This window comes from Anabrus simplex, chromosome 3 (genome assembly GCF_040414725.1).
Source record: "Anabrus simplex isolate iqAnaSimp1 chromosome 3, ASM4041472v1, whole genome shotgun sequence".
Lineage (NCBI taxonomy): Eukaryota > Metazoa > Arthropoda > Insecta > Orthoptera > Tettigoniidae > Anabrus > Anabrus simplex.
In genome coordinates this window covers 220,811,307-220,832,642 of record NC_090267.1, presented here as the reverse complement: position 1 = coordinate 220,832,642, position 21,336 = coordinate 220,811,307, and positions in this window count along the sequence as shown.

Here is a 21,336-nt window from a genome sequence, read left to right as displayed (position 1 = left end):
ATCTGAGATTTGTGCTGGACAAAGCGGACTTGGGATAGTTTTTCTCCGGGTACTCTGTGTTTTCCTGCCATCTTTCATCCCAGCAACACTCTCCAATATCATTTTATTTTATCTGTAAGTTATTAATCATTGCCTCAGCTGAAGGCCACAGGCTACGGTAGCCGGCAAATTTCCTATCCTCGTCGCTAGATGGGGGCTTCATTCATTACATTCGTGACCGGATCGAATGACTGGATATAGGCTGTGGATTTTCACTACATTTAGCAGAACTCTTACGTTTAAATACGTTACGAACACATTAAATCAGTGTTTATTAAATTTACTGTTGAGCGGGTAGTGGGATTATGGGTACAGTTTGCTACTGGAATATGTTCCTGTTTTTAACATTGTCGAGGGGAGTCAAGGCGTGCTTAGTTCACCCGGAAGACCGCGAGTTCAATTCACCGTCGAAAAATGTGTAAAATATTATTTATAACTGGAACGTTACTTCAGGATATTCACATGTTTGTGAGGTTCACTCGGTCTACACCAAACATGAGTACCAGTTTATTTCCTGGAGGTAAAGGTGGCGTGTTATGGATAATGATGTTATTGTTTCTCCATCCCACAGAAATTCTTTTACTTGCTGGTAAATCCTCAGAACAAGGCTCACTTATTTGAGTATCTTCAAATACCACCGAAGTCACCCGAGTACGTCGAGCCTGTCAACTTGAGTTTAGAAGGCCAGCGCTCCACCATCTGAGCTACTCACCGTCAGTTCACTCTGTCCCACTAAATGTTGAGGTTTCGGAAAGAGGAAGACTTTACCTTCTACTCTTCTGACGGTTTTCATTTTTCTTTTCTCTTTAACTCTATTGAATACTAGCCGCCTTTACCGTCCTCGATTGAAATGGATATAAAATTGACATAAATTTAGGGAATCCCAAGCAAGGGAAAGTGTAAGCACATTGGCCGTGCGGTTAGGATCATGCAGCTATGAGCTTGCATTTCGGAGATAATGGGTTCGCATCCCATCGTCGGCAGGTCTGAAGATGGTTTTCCGTGGTTTCCTATTTTGACACTAGACCACGGTCGCTACTTTTCAAGGGCATTTTCTCGTCCTTCCGTTGCCGAAAACCTTCGATGTGTTAGTGCGTCGCTAAACAAGTAGCAAGCACAGGGTAACCTCCTAAGGAAACAGAGGAGAAATCTACAATTATAGTATCAGACATGTTTCATAGAAGACAGGAATGACCATAAAAGCAGAATTCGTGCTCAGTAACAATTAATGTAGGAGTCAGAATGTTCCTAGCTGTGCGAATAAAGGACTTCAGTCCGAAGTACTGTTCAGATATGAACCATGAGTTTATACGAACATTGCGTCGTGTCTCTGCCTTGACATTAGGAACTTATTCATCTGCCACTGTAGTTGTTGCAACCGAATCTTGCTTAGCATGAATTCTGTGGTCGAAGGCTTATTGGCCAATGCAGTTACCGCTGGAGTTGCCAGGTTCCGTCCAAAAAGACAGTCTCATTCTCTCCTGCATTAAACTACAGTTCTGCTTTCCCTCCATCTGGAAATAACTCCTCGGATGTTAGGGACCAATTCTCTCCTAATTAAATGCCTTAACATGCTATTTGCTTTACGTCGCACCGACACAGATAGGTTTAATGGCGACGATGCGATAGGGAAGGCCTAGGAGTGGGAAGGAAGCAGCCTTGGCCTTCATTAAGGTACAGCCCCAGCATTTGCCTTATGTGAGAAGGGGAAACCACAGAAAACCATCTTCTAGCCTGCCGACAGTGGGATTAGCAATAACATGCAATGGAACATCTGTCATTCTTACAAACTGTGGTCTGTCGTAAGTTCAGATTATTTTGTGTTATATTAACTTGCACTTACCCATTTCGGCGGCCGCATGAACATGAGAAATCTGGATGATCCCGTTGTTAGCATACATTGATAAACGATAATTCGTTGCTGTTCGTCCTATCCATTATTTTCCGTAAGACTGGTCACGCCTCCCAGCCACACATGGATATTTCGTCCATCAGAACAATATTCGTTGTGTTCATTTTCCTATGCTTACGTGTAAAGGAAAATGAACCTTATCGTACCGCACTCTAGGAATCTATGTGTGCATGACTTATTTTCGGACTCCTGCAGTATAATGTACTGAAGGTTCATTTTCCTGTACACGATAGCATACGAAAGCGAACACAATGAAAAGTGTTCTGATGGACCGAATATTCATATGTGACTGTAAGGCGTGATCAGTCTTAAGGAAAGTAATGAATAGGAAGAGCATTGTGAGATATGACCTTTTGCCCGAACAGCGACGAATTGTTCTAGTCTTATAGTTCTGAGAATGTAATATTTGTCGAAGTGTTTTCAAACGTGTTGCGTGCTATCCCTGGGTATTTTCCCTGTCTTGCGATGACAAATTTGAATTCATTTAGCGTCTTCAGAACAGAAAAGAAGCTATTTACAGTGGAAGATGGAAATCCATTCACAAGACAGACAGTAACGTTGGTAGATTGCTCGACGTTAATATGTGACAAGCTCAATATCCCCAAATGATGTAACCATCTGTTTGTGAACTTGGACCGTAATAGAAAAATACATGATTATTAGTTTTAATGTTCGTGTTTATGCCGGAAGATTTGCTGACCGGATGGTTTAAACAAGATAGCGACAATGAAGGGACCCACGAGGAGAGTGGTGGTGTTGAATGTAGTTGAGTGAAGAATGAAAGAGAGACAATCACTCCCATTTGTCCAATGATAAGAGAAGGCGGAAAGATACGACTTATAAAAAAATGTAGGTATTGGAAAAGAGGAGGGATCATAAATGGCGAGAAAATTAAAGGCATCCCAGACCTTACTTAACATCGTCGGGTTTGTACGAGAATACTAGTTGATCCGGAGGGAGCAACAAGTAAGAGATAAGCTAGTCAGAACTATAAATTGCCAAACTGAGAATACCTGGAGAGAATCATGAGGAGATTTTAAAATATACAGTATCTACACTTAAATATGTAGCTTCATGTACTGCAACGTAGCCAAGATACTGTCAGTAATATCGAAGAGGTTCCTATATAATGTCCGACTGTATTATGGTTGTGAGTTCAGTATTATATGGTGACGAGACCAGCGAGTTCTTGTGATATACTATTTTAATATAACCTGACTGTATCAGCTTTCCAGTTATAAAACGCGAGGAATCCATACAACTATTTCTCAATATATCGCTCGTTGGCTTGGAAACCAGCTCGCTCCAGTGAAGGACCAATGACCAATAGAAGCAACATATTCGTTCAAAGAACCCATAGTATCCACAGTGAAGCTGGACGTCTTTTAAACATCAAACTACCAGACCCACCCCTGCACAGCGTATTGCATGTGGATTGGAAGGAACCATCGGCAGACGGTGAAATGTTCGTTTTAATGATATTGTAATTAACGATGTTGACGTTTAATAATTACTGCGAGATAAAATTTGGAAGTTACCTATCTAGACATTTCTATTCGACTAAAGGGTTGCGACTGGCTTGTTGTATATCGCCACTAATATTTAAAGTTTATTTAGAAGAATACTTACGTAAAAGGTGCATAAAATATGATTATGTGAGACTTTCGATGAACCTAAACTACTTTCTTCAACAATACTTGCTAGCGTACTTGGAGACGATCAAGTTACAGTGGCCCAAGATCCGGTTGTTGGATCCATTCTCCAAACCAATTAAATAATAAATAATACAGTAATGAAGTTAGGATTTAAGGAGTCTGTGTTTAGTATTAGTATTTTCATTTTTTGCTAGGGGCTTTACGTCGCACCGACACAGATAGGTCTTATGGCGACGATAGGATAGGAAAGGCCTAGGAGTTGGAAGGAAGCGGCCGTGGCCTTAATTAAGGTACAGCCCCAGCATTTGCCTGGTGTGAAAATGGGAAACCACGAAAAACCATCTTCAGGGCTGCCGATAGTGGGATTCGAACCTACTATCTCCCGAAAGTATTTTCATTTCATTTTCATTTTTCTCATTTCTCTCGGTGTTCGCTTCTTTTGAGTTTGGACAGAAGCTCGAGACCAGATGCATGTGTCACCACCTGGTATTTATTTCGAAAATTTCATTTAACGCAACCATAATTCGAACTTTGAACGCATGAGTTGCGTTTTCATTGAATACATCGTCAACCTCCCTCCATATGAATACATTAATTCTATAAAAAATAAAAAAATGGAGACAGTTCTGTAACAGCCTTATTGAAGATTAGAGATGCCGTACGACAAGTCATGGATCGAAGAAAAGTTACGAACCTTACCCGCCTTGACTTGAGTCGGACTTTTTATTTTGCTAGTGGCTCTAGGTCACTCCGACACAGATAGGTCGTATGGCGACGATGGGATAGAAAAGGCCTAGGAGTTGGAAGGAAGCGGCCGTGTTTTTAATTAAGATAAACCCCAGCATTTGCCTGGTATGAAAATGAGAAACCACTGAGAACCATCTTCAGGGCTGCCGACAGTGGGATTCGAACCCACTATCTCCCGGATACAAGCTCACAGTCGCGCGCCGCTAACCGCACGGCCAACTCGCCCAGTAATTGTGCTTTCGAAACCGTGAATTTAGATATTCTTATGGCAAAATTACAAGCTGTGCATTTTAGCCAGATGGTCCTCTAGTTCTTATCTCACCCCACTGTCGGCAGCCCTGAAGATGGTTTTCCGTGGTTTCCCATTTTCACACCAGGTAAATGCTGGGGCTGTACCTTAATTAAGGTCACGGCCGCTTCCTTTCCACTCCCAGCCCATTCCTGTCCCATCGTCGCCACAAGACCTATCTGTGTCGGTGCGACGTAAAGCCAATAGCAAGAAGAAGAAAGTTCTTATCTCACAAGCCGTGCGCAATGTTTTATCATTAACGAGAGTAATAATCTTCGTGGAGTCGAAGTAAAGTCTGAATCCATCAGGGCAGTGTCCTAGCCCCATTATAGTTTTGGTATACATGTAAGCTAGTGGACCCGTACTGCTCCACAACATTGCTTATCAATAGGTCAGATAACTCGTATTGATATGTCTATCGCAGTCATATTATTTTGCCTGCCCTTTTTCAATAGTTTTATGAACACTTACATAGTAACTGATTCCTTCGTAATTTAATTTATTACATTTCTTTCCATACAATATGTTCTATGCTTCGACTATCCGACCGTATCTGGATCTTAACATTTTGAAACGATCTTCCCCGTGATAGAGCAACATACAATTTGCCGTGGCTGAATACTGGTTCCGGTAAGTAGACTACCCACTTTTTCAAGCGTTTGTCCCTGCATTTTATTAATGGTTATACAGAAGGCCAGTCGACTTGATACCTTCCCGTCTGTACGTACGGAGAATGTTTTCTCCTAGCAGCATGTACATTATTAGAAATTTTCTGCCATCTGCTGAGTATATTTAGAAGCTGGGGAAGGTCAGTGTTATTCGCTTAGAAACGTGCAAGTACGATTATTGGAATGACCATTTAATAATTTGTTAAAAATGAAAATCCACGGCCAGTTTCCAGTCATTCGACCGGGTCAGGAATGGAATGAATGGAACCCCCATCTAGCGGCGAGGATAGGAATTGTGCCGGCTGCCGAAGCCTGGCGCACTCCTCTGGGGCAATGAAAATGATATTGGAGATTTTTGCTGGAATGAAAGATGACATGAAAAACCAGAACACCCGAAGAAAACCTCTCCCACCCCCGCTTTGTCCAGCACAAATCTCACATGGAGTGACTGGGACTTGGAACACGGATCTCAACGGTTAGAGGCCGGCGCGCTGCCTCCTGAGCCACGGAGGCTTCCTAGTAATTTGATCTTGAAATAAATTTATTTCTGTTGAATTTTCAAGAAATGCAAGTTTTTCCTGTACACGGAGACGACTTGGAAGATATTGCTACAAACCGCACCTTTTAACTCCCTCTGGTTTAAGGGATTCAGTTTTGTGAGACATACACATTAGCGTTTTATATACATAGATAACATCTCAAAATGACTTAAATTTTACAAATATCATCTGCACGCACACGATTTCCAAATATACTCCCATTCCCGAGTTGAAAAAGTCCAGTTTACAAAGAAGCAAATTAATGACATTCTAAAAAATGTAACACTTTTACCATTCTTAATCCGAACAAAACGCAAGAAATAATCCGTCGAGAAGCTAGACTGATAACTAAACTCAAGAGCTAAGTGTTGTTAATATTACTTTCTCGCTGCTGATGATGATGCTTGTTGTTCAAAGGGGCCTGTTACTTTCTCAAACGCAGTAAAAGGAAACTGTGTATCATTACAACTCAAAATCTAAATTGGAATGAACAGATAACGAGTATATGCGGGAGAGTACATGCTTCTTTTCATCCTCTCAAATATCAATAATCCCATCTCGCACTTAATTTTAAAATTAGATTGGTTCAGACACTCATACCCCCGTTATTTAATTATTGTGATTTTGTACTTACTGATGCGATTATTGAACGGACAATTAAACTAAAAGAGCATTAAATTCATGTATGAGATTCATACCTTTCATTAAATTTCTCTACTCAAGTAACACGCTGGTTTGAAAGACTAGGTTCGTTAAAATTCGACGAACTACGTAAGTCATACGCAGCTACTCTAGTTTATAAACTGTTAAATGAATTAACACTCCACTACCTTTCTCCTTTTGTTTAACTCACTTTCCTCCTTTCATGACCGCAAAACATGTTGCAGGTCCCATACTGTTGCCATTCCCAACAACAAAACTACTATTTTCAAACGGTCGTTTCAAATGTCGGGTGCCAGCCACTGGAACTCTGTTCCCGTGAATATTAGAAAATCTACGAATTTGAAGACCATTAAATCTACTTGCAGAAATTATTTCCTAAACTATATAACTGCCTGAGTGAATGATGCATGATTGTGTGGGTAAAAGGCAATGGTTGTTCTTAACATTTTAAGTTACTGTATGTAGATACGCTTCTGTTGCTTTTCCCCCATCTGTGAGGTCGCGGTTGCGAACTGTGTCGCATATATGGATTTTGCTCTGTTTTACGATCGGATACTCTTCCTGACGCCGACCCAATATGGAGGGATGTCATCACTATTGTGTGTTTCTGAGGTGGTTGGTAGTGTACTGTGTTCCCGGTCAGAAATCGAACCCGGGATAGTCTGAAACGAAGGCCTCAACGCTGACCATGCATCCAGTGAGTCGGAGTAGACTGTGTAGATACACCGACAGTAGTTACATTAATTAAGTTGCATTTGTAACATAAGATTATTACCGTGAAAGTCTGCACGGTCATTAACATTGCCTCCATATCTCGATATTTTTCGGGGCCAAAAAATAACAAAATTGAACATCTTACAATTCCTCAAAGGAAAGAGAGTCCAGTTTTCGGGATTAGCACACGCATACGTACGGAGAAATGAATAAATAATGTTACTGGCTTAACGTCCCATTAACCGATTTTTCGGTTTTCAGAGACGCCGAGGTGCCGGAATTTAGTCCTGCAGGAGTTCTTTTACGTGGAAGGAAATCTACCGGTACGAGGCTGACGTATTTGAGCACCTTTAAATACCACGGAGAAATAAGGAACAAAGTAATGCAGTTAAGAAAGTTGACTTTAATTTAACATACGATAACAACTGAGGACAGCCGAATAGAACAAATTTAATATATAAATACCAAGTAAATGTATTGTAAAAGTGGAATGACTCTCACTACATTGTGATGACATGAGTTACAGTTTTAGGAAAGCGGTAAAAGAGGAGAAATTTAGGTGCAGGGATTTTTACATTAGAAGATGACTTATGGTGTAATCACTTAAGCCTAAAGAGCCCAGACAGAGGCATTAAATCAAGAAAACAAAGTGGAAGTAGAAGAGAAATATAGTAAAAATTATAGCAAATGCCATAAAATACTTTACGGTGTGAAATAATGGGCTACGCTGCGCGGTAATCTGGAAATATTATTATTATTATTATTAATATCCAATACAAATGAGCCCTATTTTAGAAAGTATCTTAGGGTTTAGGGTTATAGTTTAAATTTTTTCTACACTTTGTTTTACGTCGCACCGACACAGATAGATCTTCTGGCGACGATGGTACAGGTAAGGCCTAGGAGTGGGAAGGAAGCGGGCGTGGCCTTAATTAGAATACAGTCCCAGCATTTGCCTGGTGTAAAATGAGAAACTACGTAAAACCATTTTCAGGGCTGCCGACAGTGGGGTCCGAACTCACTACCTACCGGATGCAAGCTCACAGCTGCGCACCCCTAACCACACGGCCAACTCGCCCGGTTTCTAGTTGACACTTTCATACATACACACATACATACATACATACATACATACATACATACATACATACATACATACCATAATGATGGTGATTCACAGAGCCAGTTTACGAGAGATGCGATGAATGAAAATTAGGAAATATTTTAACAGCATTTCTGTACGAACATGTGATATAGTGGTTGTGAAAGTTGAATATTACAGCAGTTCAAATGAGTGTTCAAACAAAGGACAATAAAATATTAAATGATCAACTGTTTCAGTAGACCCACAAAAGCAAGAATACACCTGTCAAAATAATTTTAAAACTTTCAAAATATTATTTGAAATTTCCATAGCCTGACACAAATTGGATTAATTAAAAATTTGGCACCAAAGTTTTGCACTGATGTCCGCCTCTGTGGTGTAGTGGTTAGCGTGATTAGGTGCCACCCGAAATTTGAAAAGTGCTACGAGGGCTGGAACGGGGTCCACTCAGCCTCTGGAACTCAGCTGAGTAGAGGTGGGTTCGATTCCTACCTCAGCCATCCTCGAAGTGGTTTTCCGTGGTTTCCCCACTTCTCTTACAGGCAAATTCTGCGATGGTACCTAACTTAGGCCTGCCCTCTTCCTTGCCTGTCCCTTCCAATCTTCCCAACCCTCCTCAAGGCCCCTGTTCAGCATAGCAGGTGAGGCCGCCTGGGCGAGGGACTGGTCATTTTCCCAAGTTGTATCCCCTGACCCAGAGTTTGATACTCCAGGACACTGCCCTTGGAGTGGTAGAGGTGAGATCCCTCGCTGAGTCCGAGGGAAAAGCGACCCTGGAGGGTAAACAGATTAAGAAGAAGAAGAAGAAGGAGAAGAAGAAGAAGAAGAAGAAGAAGAAGAAGTTTGCACTGAAGTCGGTTTTAAACTGTGGGAAAATATAGTCTTCTATTAAGGGATCCATTTGACGCACAGTTCCAAAGGAGGTTTCACTGATTGAAAATATGTTCTCTGATTTGTCTTTTTGAATAACATAAGGGAGAACTATCGTACATGATTTCCAGACTTGACTGAACAGCAGCTTTTGCTACTTGATCATCTCTCTCATTTCTGGTGGATCCAGTGTGTCCACGAATCCAGGGAATGCAGATATGACGGTTTTGTTGAGCTATAGTTCTTATAGCAACTGCAAACTATTGTTGTCCGTAGACTTCAACGCAGCTTGCGAGTCACTGAGTACTTGGTCCCTTTTGTTGTTGTTGTCATGACACCACTGTATTGCATATTAAATGGCTAGTAGTTCTGCCTAAAAGACCGAACAGCGGGAGGATAGTTTATACTGCGCTGTAAAAACTTCACTTTCGATTTCATAGACTACAAAAGCACACCCAACAGGGTCCTTACCGCCGTTACTTGATGTACGAAAGCCATCAGTATAAATGGTGCAGTTGTGAGTATCTATGCATTTGTTACGAAGAATTTTCTTGAACCATCTTGGTTGACCAGACTGTAAATAATGGCATTGTTGTTCTATAACAGTATTGATAATAGGCTCAGATGATGGCCTGTTTTTCTTAAGTAAGTCAGTTCGGCTAGTCCAACTGCCGTCAGAAAGAGCGGTTCAATTCCAGAAATAATAAGTACTGCATAGGTAGAAGTTATCCAGTAAGCTCGGGAGATCCGGAGCCCAAAGCCTTTTTGAAATTGCAATAATTTATTCCGGGCCCATTTCTTTCTCAGTTCGTTTCGGGAAGAAGAGGCACAGTTAGAATCAGTGGCACAAACGCCGTATAAGAAATTATTTTAAGTACTTCTGAATTCAGACCTCATGACGGTCTGCATGTAATGGTTAGTCCCTGTAAAAATTTAAGGGCTTGTAAGGATCCAACCAGCCTTAGGGCTGATAGATAGATAGATAGATAGATAAAGAATGGGTGAACCCTGCCTTCGCAGGGCTCCACACGTAGGTCTGTGAAGACCCTTTGTGTCCCTTAAACGGGTTTGCCTAGTCCAGACCTAGTGCTCCTATAAAGGATACCAGTGTCCGGATGTTGGCATTCCTGATGTCTTCCAGGCTCACGAAATGTGAGCCAAGGTATCGATGTCTAGTGCTTGCAAGAGCCTCACACTGACATAACACATGCGCGGAGGTCTCCTCCTCCCTACCGCATCTTCTACACATCGGATCCTGACTGATTTTCATGATGTGTAGGTGTCTCTGTAAGGTATTGTGGCCTGTCAACAGTCCAACTACCATTCGCATTCTGGTCCTATTCAAATTTATCAGGACCTTTTTATAACTTTGGCTAGGCCCTTTGATAAGTTCACGTGCCTGCCTTGCTATAGTTAACCTCTTCCAAATGTCTAAGTGAGACTGGTTTGTCCACTGGGATATTACCAGTTTCACGCTTCGGAGTGACATTCCCAGGAAGGGCTCTGGTCCTATAAAAGGACCTTTTGAGCCTTGTTTCGCTAGTTTGTCAGCTTCTTCATTTCCACTGATACCTGTGTGCCCAGGGACCCATAATAGGGTAACTGAGCTAAATTCACACAGCTGATCTAACATCCTTTGGCATTCCCATACCATTTTTGATGTTGTTTTAACTGCACATAGTGCTTTTAACGCTGCCTGGCTATCGCTGCAAATAGTGATACATCTTCTGTGTCCAGGCATTTTCCATATATTGTACCCGTCTAAATGGTACCTCAGTTAATTTGAGAAAGCTGGGAATATTTATTACGGAGCATTGCTTACGAGTGCGCGTGTACCAGCTGTGACACAGTTGTGCGAGAGCGAGCCGGCCGAAACTAGGTCAACAGCTGATCGAGGGCGACCAGAGCGCAGTTACGTCATGACACCGGCAGACGACAAAGGGGAGGAGAAATGTTCTCATAAAATCCACTCGTAGCGGTCAAGGACGAGCTATGGCGCAGGTCGATTACCAGCCAATAGAAATTGAGGAAAGTGCTGGAAATATTAGGATTGTTCTGGAACTAAGTCGAAGGAAGTTCTTGGGTAAGAACGTCAGAACAGTTCAAGAGAAATTTTACGAGACGACGGCCAGAACAGTTTTTCAAGAGCACGTCGGACAGTTGTTTCTTACGAGAAGTCGAACCGTGTATTCTCTACGGGAAAGAAGAATATGTTCAGACGACGTGAATACTAGTGTAATCCTTGTAGGGCACGATCATTACATTACTTGAATGCCAGTGTAATTCATTGTTAGCTCAACGCAGTATCCAGCGAGCTTATTACAGTCGTGCATTCTCCCGGGTGGAAAATGTTAAACCGCAGACAGTCAGCGTGCTCATTAAAGCCGATTCTTGCCATAGAAGCTTTAGGAATGTTCCATTGGACATTATGAAAGGAAGTCACGATCTCAAGTGGATAGGCGAGAGGAAATCTAACCTTTATTTAATCATCATAATAGTCAGCCCTATTATTTGTCAGCCTAAGGCGTATCGTAACTTAATGAATGTGTTCAGAAGACGAAGCTTATAGTAATAATGGACCTAAAGTACATCGTTGCGCCAAGTTAAGTGTTGTACATAACTTAGTGAGTTATAGCTAGTGTGGATCCCTGTGCTAATAGAATATTTTAGTTTCAGCTATCTCCGAGGAAACCAAGTTGTCGACATGCAGCGATCAAGAGGGAAATCGAGAGATTTTCTGGGACTTTGCTGGAGTAAAAAGAAGACGCTGAATATAGCTACAGTCATGAGGAACTAAATTCCAGAGTGCACGCCAACGCGATGACTTTGTACATCCGTAAACCACCATAGATGAGGCAAGAGACGTTGTCGCCTGAAGCAGCATCCCGACGCCAAGGATTTTCACCGGAAATATGAGTACCCTTGTAAAATTTCTTCTCTTTTAGTAGATGACTAGATTGTATTCTTGCGTAGAGTAAAGTAGTTTCCTTAGTAATTTTGTATGTAATGGTGATGGGAGAGCATTCCTTACTTCGTTGATTTGTAATTTCAATATTGTTCTATCTTTGCATTTTCTTGGAATAATGATAATTTTATTTTTGGACGTGATGATGAATAATCCCAGTTGTTCTCGAGTTGACAAGAGTGAATGATTATGATCTTCGAAAGTGATTTAAGGGAGTAAGGTCTACTAACAATCATAATAATAATAATAATAATAATAAGAGTAAATTAAACTCATAAAAATAGTAAATGAAGATATGATTAAATGTAGGAGTAAACTATAATTAAATCGTAGTTTTAAAACCCTGTTAGTCATGTGTAGTGATTGATGGTAGAAGGGAAAGTGAACGACGAATGTTAGAAATATTCTTCGAGAGAACGATCTAGGAGCCATTATAGGATAATAGTAATAATAATAATGATCAAAATAGTAAAGGTCGGATAATGTAAAAGTTGTTGAGATTCAACTTGTATGGTCATTGTGATAATGGAGTTCGCCATTAATGGACGACATGGGACTACTAGGGTGCATGTCGGGCCTAAACGGTATTATGAGTCACAATGATTGTAATGAATGATTATGGCGATAATGATTTATGAGGATGTACGGATTTAGGGACTATAATAGGTCTATTTCTGGCTCAACCACTGATATGAATAATACACGACTTAATCGTTATTAGATGTTTTCGAGGCTCTTGAGCTCTTATCACTGACGATGGTGATGGTTATTCTTCGAGAGAGAAATTTGGCTTTCTGTATCATCATAACTACAGTCATGAGCGAGTTTTATTCTGGTCAGATGATTATAAGGATCTTCAATAAAACTCAAGAGGAAGACGAGATAAATGACTGGATAATAATAATAATAATAAATATTACAGATTCATTGTGTGATAAAAATGTACTTATAACCAGTTGGTAGAATTGGGTTATTTGGTGTCATTTACTTTTATCATTCCAAGGAAACTTATCTTGTATATTTTTTTTGTGACTGTGATGCATTGTTGTTGTTGTTGTTGATTCCGTGTAGGATCACATGATGCTCTATCCATCCATGAAATGCTAGGTAATTTAGAAAGGTTAAATAGAGTAAGGAAAGAATACAGTCAAGCGTAGTCTACGAGAGAGAGGGAGTTATGCCAAAGAAATTGTAAAAATATTTCCAAACGCTAAAGTGAAGAATTTGTAAAAATATTTCCCAACACTAAAATGAAATTGTAAAGGAATTTTATGATGACAAAATGAGTTAGAGGATTTTTCACAGGTAGAGTGAAATGAATGTTCAAGAAATTTTCTTGAACAAGTAAATGCTGAGTTAATAGTAATTGTTCTTCAAAATGTATGAAATTATTTTACCTGTAAATGACTAAACATGAGTTATAACGGGAAATGACAGCTTTGCTAATTTAGTGATTCATTCGATGTTACAGAGTAAAATCTTAGGTGGAGTTTCATTGGAGAAGCAATGGAATCTAACTCCAGAAGCATGCGAGGACTTACAGTCGTATTCATTTATTCACAAGCCATTAAAGATTGAGATATTCCTTTTATTGCAAAAATCACATTGTATTTAATAATTTTTTTTTTCTTTCATGCATTTGTCCAGACTGAGTTTCCATTATGTTTTTAATAAACGTTGTTGTTATTTTGCCCTGATTTTCATTTATATTGTGTCACCTATCCAGTCACCAAGGGTCCTGAAAATATAAATTCTATGAAGTTGTCCCTTAATAGCATAATCGGCCCTGCGAACGGTCCACCCTTTTGGGACTCTCGCTCCGCCGACTGAGCGACCCCGGAGAAGGGGACAATATATACAGCACAGGCCAGTATTGCATATACTTCGGCCTGGAAAACAGTAGCGTATTTACCCATAGGTAGGGAGAGCCTTGTCTTAGGCCCCCAGACCCCGGCGCCTGTGCCCGTCTCTGTCCGCGAGCCATCTGTGTACCATGTACAGCCCCCAGACCTAAGACGGGCCCCAGCATCCGCGGCCCACTCCTCCCTTGTGGGTATCACCACTGTGAATTTATAGTTCAAATTAAAGCTAGGCTTCATCAGGTCCCCAATCATCATTGTCATAGGGCAAGTCTGGTGAAGCCTTGTGAGAATAGAGGCATGACCTCTATTCGGATTCTTGAAGGACCATCCTCCGAGTGACCAAAGGCGGTAGGCACTCATTCCCGCTATTTCCTTAACATATAGATGTAAGGGGGGAAGACCTAGGATGGCCTCCATTGCACATAATGGTGTAGTATCCAGTGCCCCTGTTATTCCTAGACACGCAAGTCTTTGGACACTGTTTAACTTGGTGGTCACAGTTTTACTCTCCGAGCCTGGCCACCAGACTAAAGATGCATAGGTGATCGTGGGCCGTACAATAGAAATATAGAGCCACTGGACCACCTTAGGTCCTAGGCCCCAAGTCTTTCCAACGGCCCTGCGACAGGCCCACATAATCTTGCGAGCCTTATCCACCTTATGGTCTATGTGTTTCTTCCAGCTCAGTCTTGCCTCAAGGATTACCCCTAGGTACTTAACTGAGGTTGTCTTAACTAATTTTTTCCCAAATAGGAAAGGCTCTGACAGTCCGTCTAGCCTCTTCCTCCTGGTAAATACCACGAGCTCCGTCTTGTCGGGATTAACCGACAAGTCCGTGTCGTGGCACCATCTTTCCACCCTACGTAGGGAGCTCTGTACGAGCTCTGAGACCGTACTGGGGAAATTTCCAACCGCCATCAGGCTAATGTCATCTGCATAGCCTTGGGCGTAAATTCCTCCAACATTTAACCTGGTAAGTAGTTCATCCACTACCAGACACCATAATGTTGGTGATAATACTCCTCCCTGTGGACACCCCCTGTCTATATTAGCTCTCAACATAACTGCGTTGAGGGTAAACAGAACTTGACGGCCCTGCAGCGAGGCCATAATCCATTTTATGAGCATCCTGCTCACTCCTCTTCTCTCTAGACTAAGTACTATGGAGCCCAAAGATGTGTAGTTAAAGGCCCCTTCTATATCAAGGAATACAACCATAGCAAGTTGCTGCTGATCCAAGGCACTCTCCAGCCTAGAAACTAGCTGGTGTAGTGCCGTCTCAACCGACTTCCCTGGTTGATATGCATGCTGATGAGGATGCAGGGGACAGTCTCTTAAAACTTTCTCCCTGATATGTCTATCCACTAGTCTTTCCAAGGTCTTAAGAAGAAAAGACGTTAGACTGATGGGTCTATAATCCTTGTCTGTCTGTTAGGTCATCAGCCCAGAGGCTGGTTGGATCCTCAAATAGCACCACCAAAGGTTATGCGGCTATAAGGAAACCCCAAAAACCAATGGCAGCACCAAAATGAGGCGTACTAGGCAAGATGAGGAGTGAGGTAGTTTGCCATTGCTTTCCTCACTGGGTCAGAAAGTACTATTGCAGCACAACTGACCCTATGAGCAGCACCTTTCATTACACTCAGATGCACTAGTCATGCTCTGAATGTCATTTACCAGCACTACCCATACCCCAGCAACTTCCATATTGTCACAGCCATGGATGTTGACTGGGACTTCAGTGGAAGCTACACTTTAGTCTGGCCTGTGCCAAGAGATGGATGCAAAAGTACTGTATCCATCAAGAAATGACAGCAGGTATATGAAGACCTTCCGGGTTTAGGTATATATACTACCTTCGCCTGACGCCACAAGGAGTACACGTACCCCATAGTGAGACAGGCTCTAAAAATTCTGACCAGGTATGGTATAAGGACCTCACCCGCTTCCTGAAGAAGCGCCGGGAAGATCCCATCCATTCCTGGGCTTTTGTAAGGGGAAAAAGATTCTAATGCCCACTTCACCCTTCTGTGGGTAACAATCTCTGCGGCTTCCTTCCAGCCACTTCTATCGGGTCTGAAGGATCCGCTCGATTCTACTTCACTATTTGTGACTGCTGAACCTGGAAAGTGGGCATCAAGCAGTAGGTTTAGGGTCTCCCTCTCTGTGGATGTGTATCCGCCCGAAGGTGACTCCAGTGAGCCCAGCCTTGCCCTTCCATCCAAGGTTAGAATTTTATGAAGCCTTGCCGCTTCATGTTGACTTTCAATGGAGTCACAAAACTGTCTCCAAGATTTCCTAGAAGCCTGTTTGACTTCTGACTTATACCTTCTTTGTGATTCTTTATAAGAATCTAGGCTTTCTTGATCCTGAAGTTCCCTGTATTTATTCCAGAGCCTTCGTGTGTTTCTCCTCAGGTGTTCAAGATAACTATTCCACTTGAAACTTCCTGTTGCTCTTTTTGCCTTAACAACTGGGCAGTCTAATTCATAAGAGGTAACCAGTATTTGTGTGAGAAAGCTCACACTAAGCTCCAGCTCCTCTTTGTTCTTAATTATATTTGAGGGTCCTCCTTCCAGTCCCCTCCTCACGTCCTCCCTAAAAGACGTCCAGTTGGTTCGTCTAGGGTTTCTATAAGGTGGGATCTCGAAGGAGCCCTCTATATGAAACACAATGTGTCTATGGTCTGACAAGGAAGGTTCTAAAGAAACTTTCCAGTCTTTAAATTCCTGTATAATTCCCATGGAACCCAGGGTAAGATCTATGATCCCCTCACTCCTGTTATTGATGAAGGTAGGGGTATCACCTATGTTCATGATCTCAAGATCAGTTGTACATAGAAATTCTATGAAATGCTCTCCCCTTCGGTTTGTGTGTTTGCTTCCCCAAATGCTGTGATGAGCATTGGCGTCGCATCCTACTATAAGGTTTAGTCCTTGTTTCTTACAATATATCACCAGTCTCTTGAACTCCTCCGGCGGGGGTGGAGATTCAGAGTCTCCTGGGAAATATGCAGAACAGACAACCAGATCTCTTGGCTGTCCGCCCTCTTCATATCTCACTAGAACTGCTACAAGGTCTCTAGTAATGAAGCCTGGTATAGCCCAAGCGTTATGATCCTTAACTAGTATACATGCTCTAGGCTTTTCCTCTGCTATTCCACTGAATAGAGTGAAGCCTGCACATCTTAGTCCCATGATACGCCCCTGTCTAAGCCAGGGTTCTTGTATCAGGGCGACCGAAAACCTGCCTTTCTGGATACTTCTAATAAGTACCCTGGAGGCCGCTATACAATGTTGTATGTTTGCCTGTATGAAAGTAATCATTCCTTACTTTCATGCAATACTTTACCTTATGCGGTCTCCGGAACGTGCTGCTCCGTCTCCCGCGATGAATCTTGAGGCTTGGCTGGCCCCGGTTCCTGTCCGGGCTCCCGCTCTTCGCCCCTGCTAATCTCAGTGTTGTCTGTGGTGGGGTTGGTCCTCTGCTTGTCACGCTTGCCCTCCACCAAGGTGAAGGTAGCAACATGCACCCCGCAGAAGATCTTCTTCCCCACCACTTTCTCCACATCTCTGGAGTCCATGCTGACCACAAGTCGGACACCTCTCTTCTCCTCCTTGCGGTCATAGACCCTCCAGCTGTTGGGATTTAAGCCATGGTTCTGGCGTGCCATTCTTCCCAAAAGGACGTTATTGTCCTTTGGTTGTCCTGGTATCCAGACCATGACTCTCTTATAGGAAAGGAGTTTATCCATGCCCACAATTGTGAGCCTGGCTCCTTCCCACGGTTGTAGACCTGTAACAAGACTAGAAAGCCATGCTACAGTCTCATCATTCTCTGCGATAATGACGGCCGCACCTCTCGACAGATAGCAATCCAGGAACTGAGGCTTAATGGGCCCCTGCTCTGGAAGCCCGTCTATCAGATCGGTGATAGCCTCCTCCACAGATTCTACTTGTTTCTCGGTTAGCTGCTGGTCAGGATATCCTACAGGTACAATGGCCATCCTGATCCCAGCTTTAGCTATCCTAGCATACTCCACCTTGGGTTTTTTGTGGGTCGGCCGATCTTCTTCTGGGGTTGCCCCCGACAGAAGTCGTTTCCCCACTGGTGTCTTGGTGGGTGGAGTCCTCTGTGCCCTAGAAGCAGAGCCCTTTTCAGGGTCCCGCCTCTTGTGCCCATTGGATCCACCCACAGTCGTCGCTGTCATGGCAGTAGAAGGCCTCTCAGCTCCAGGAGTTTGGCCATCTTTGGCCTGCTCCCGGGCCTTTAAGGCCTTCTTGTACCTCCTCTTCTCAGCGCCGGAGCGCTGTTTCTTCTTCTTCTTCTGGACTAGTAGATTGCCCACCTCTAGAGTGAGCTCTCTTACTGTCGAGGTCGTACTATCCGAGGGTATCTCCGAAGAGTCCCCATCGGTTGTTGAACTGGTGTTTCTCTCGGAGGCCCCAGAAGAGCTCTCCGGTTTATGGGTAGCTACAGTACTCATTTAGGTCCCACGAGGAGCTAGGGAAATATATGTCCGCCCAGGCAGAGCCCCGCATACCCGGGTAAGGCTACTTACTTCGAGAGGGCGCCAAGTATCTCGAAGGCTCCGTTCAGGACACATCTCCCATGTGCCATGCACCCCATCGGCACGGGTCGCGTTACACCTTAGGGTTGGGTGGTGCTTTAGCTTCCTCCTCCTTGTATACCGAATGGTTACCCAACAGGGCTCCACTCGGCATCGCAAGAAAGGAGCTACTAGTCCCCCCCACCACGAAGAGGATCTTCAATTGAAGAGGGTAACCAAGGTTAATCCCCTACAATTGTAGAAGCGCACACGAGGGGGCCTTAGGGCTGAAGACAGAACATACATATAATTTTTAAGTTGTTGATGTGAGTTCTGAATGTGAGATGTTCGTCCAGGGTAATGCCCCAGAATGGTAATTGGTCCTAAATGTTTATATGATGTATGGTTTCTTTTTTCTTGTCCTAGTGAGAAAACATTGCTTTGGTCGCCGTTTCATTAAATTGCAGTTTGTTAGTTTCACCCCAATTGAAAACACTACACAAGGCATAATTTGTTCGTACAGTGAGATCTTTCACATCTTCAGCTTCAATTAGAAGAAGAGCATCATCGGCCTAGGCAATGACTCGACATCCGTTGAAAGAATTAGCTGTAAGAGGTCGTCATAAAGGATATTCCAGAAACCACAGCTACATGTTCATCCTTGCGGACAGCCTTTGGAAACCTGTTTTGTGGAGACTTCTGTTCCAATCTGAAGATTCACTCTTCGTTTACAAAAGTAAGACGGAATTAGTTTATAGATGGTTTTTTGGCATCGTTTCTCCTTTCACTGGGACAAAATTTTGGGCCACCAATCATTGTCAAAAGCACCACTTATATCCAGATGATTTAATACAGCAACTTTCATGTTTGAAAATATGCCTTGGATCCATTCTACCACGTCAGGAAGAGCATCATCGGTTGATTTCTGAGGGGGTAAAGCCATACCGATTGCAACTCAGAAAACCATAGAAATACATGTGATTTTTAACTCGATCAATGAATAATTTCTCTAAGATATTTCCAAGCACAGATAGAAGACTAATTGGTCTGTGTGATTTGGGAGTAAAATTAACCATGGAAATTCCCTTCGGGATTATTTTAACAATTGCCAATTTCCAATAAGTTGGCAAATGGTTTAGGGCCAGACATTTGTTGAACGAAATGACAAATAAGAAAGGAAAGCGCTAGTAAAAGTTTTGATTATATTAGCAGGCAGTCAGTCCCAGCCGGGAGCTTTCTTTTCATTCTGCAACAAAAAATGAAATGTTCAAGTTCCTGTTGAGAAAATTGTGCATCATCTTCAATATCAGGAGGAATTTCTGAAAACTTTTTAATTGATGTTTGTTGTTCTGAGTCATCTTTTTCATCTGAGAAGAATGTATTTAACAGAACGTTGGCGGTATCAGAGAAAAGGTTTGTGTAGTCATTTTCAGTTTCTGCTGAGGCGAGGTTGATATTTAAATTTTCTGGTTTCCTAGATAATTTATAAATATACCCCCAAGGGTTATTTTTCGTTCATAAATTCCTTCCAACACACTGATTTTCGTTTTAGTATTTTCTGTAGTCTTCCTTAGTTTTCAAGTATACTTATTCATATCTCTGATGTAAAAGTGGGCAGCGACTTCTCTTAAATCTTCTGTGACAATCCAATACTCGCTTTCGAAGTATAAGAAGTTCTTCATTCCATCAGAATTGTTTACACGGATTTTGAGAGATCTTAGGTAAGTTAATCTCTGAAAGGTTTATTATGGTTTCATTTAAGCAGTTTATTATTTCATCCAACTCATTCGCAGATTTTCAGGCCTCTATCTTAGTTCCCCAGATTTCTTCTGGCTGCCAAATGAAAGTGTCCCCATTACTTATTTTTCTATACAATCTTGTGACTTTCCAGTCTAAAATAAAATGGAAAAATGAAGTATTACACACACTTATATCTAAAAAGCTCTGGGAATTATTTCGGAAGTACGTTGTCGTAAAGGTGTTTTCCTCGTGAATATTCAATTTAGATGCCCCATAATCCATGTTTGAAGTTTATGTTTCCAGTGAAAATAATTGGTTTTCCTTTCAAATCCGCCGAAAAGCATGTATATAGATGTTGATGTCACTTTTGGAATCAACATAAACATTGCATATATTATACAGTTCAGTCTGATTGAAGGTTGTGCAAATAACAACTCTATCAGCAGAGCAGTATTGTGATAACGCTTTTCGATTTTCTAAAAGTAGTTGCATGAATCCGTTCTTCGGGTGTATTGTTTCTGGATAAATGAATCTGAATTTCTTGATCAAATCCAATCACTTTATCTTTCCTCACATTCAATTCTAGTAGGCATAAAACTGTTCCTTCAACACGTTCAATTGTTAAGGAGAAACTCCTGCACAGCAACAAGTGATTTATGCAAGTTTTGTTGATAAATTAATAAATTAACCGTAATTAATGATTGATTTAATGATATTTAATCTTTTCTTATAGATTTGTCAGTCTATAAAAGTAGCAGGATGCTGGGTGTTTAGTGTGCCATACTGATTTCTTGAAGTAATTTTCTGGTTTTAAGATTTACAGTTTGCAATTTCAATCTTCGTTTTGGGACAACTATCGATATTATGAGCTTCTGAGCAATGGAAGCAGGTCTGTTGCTTTCTGCAGTCAGTAGAGAAATGTCCGAAACCGTGACACATAAAACAACTGATGACTGGAACATATTCATTGAACATAGAGCTCGTGTACCCAATATGAAGCTTGTCACAACTCATAAACA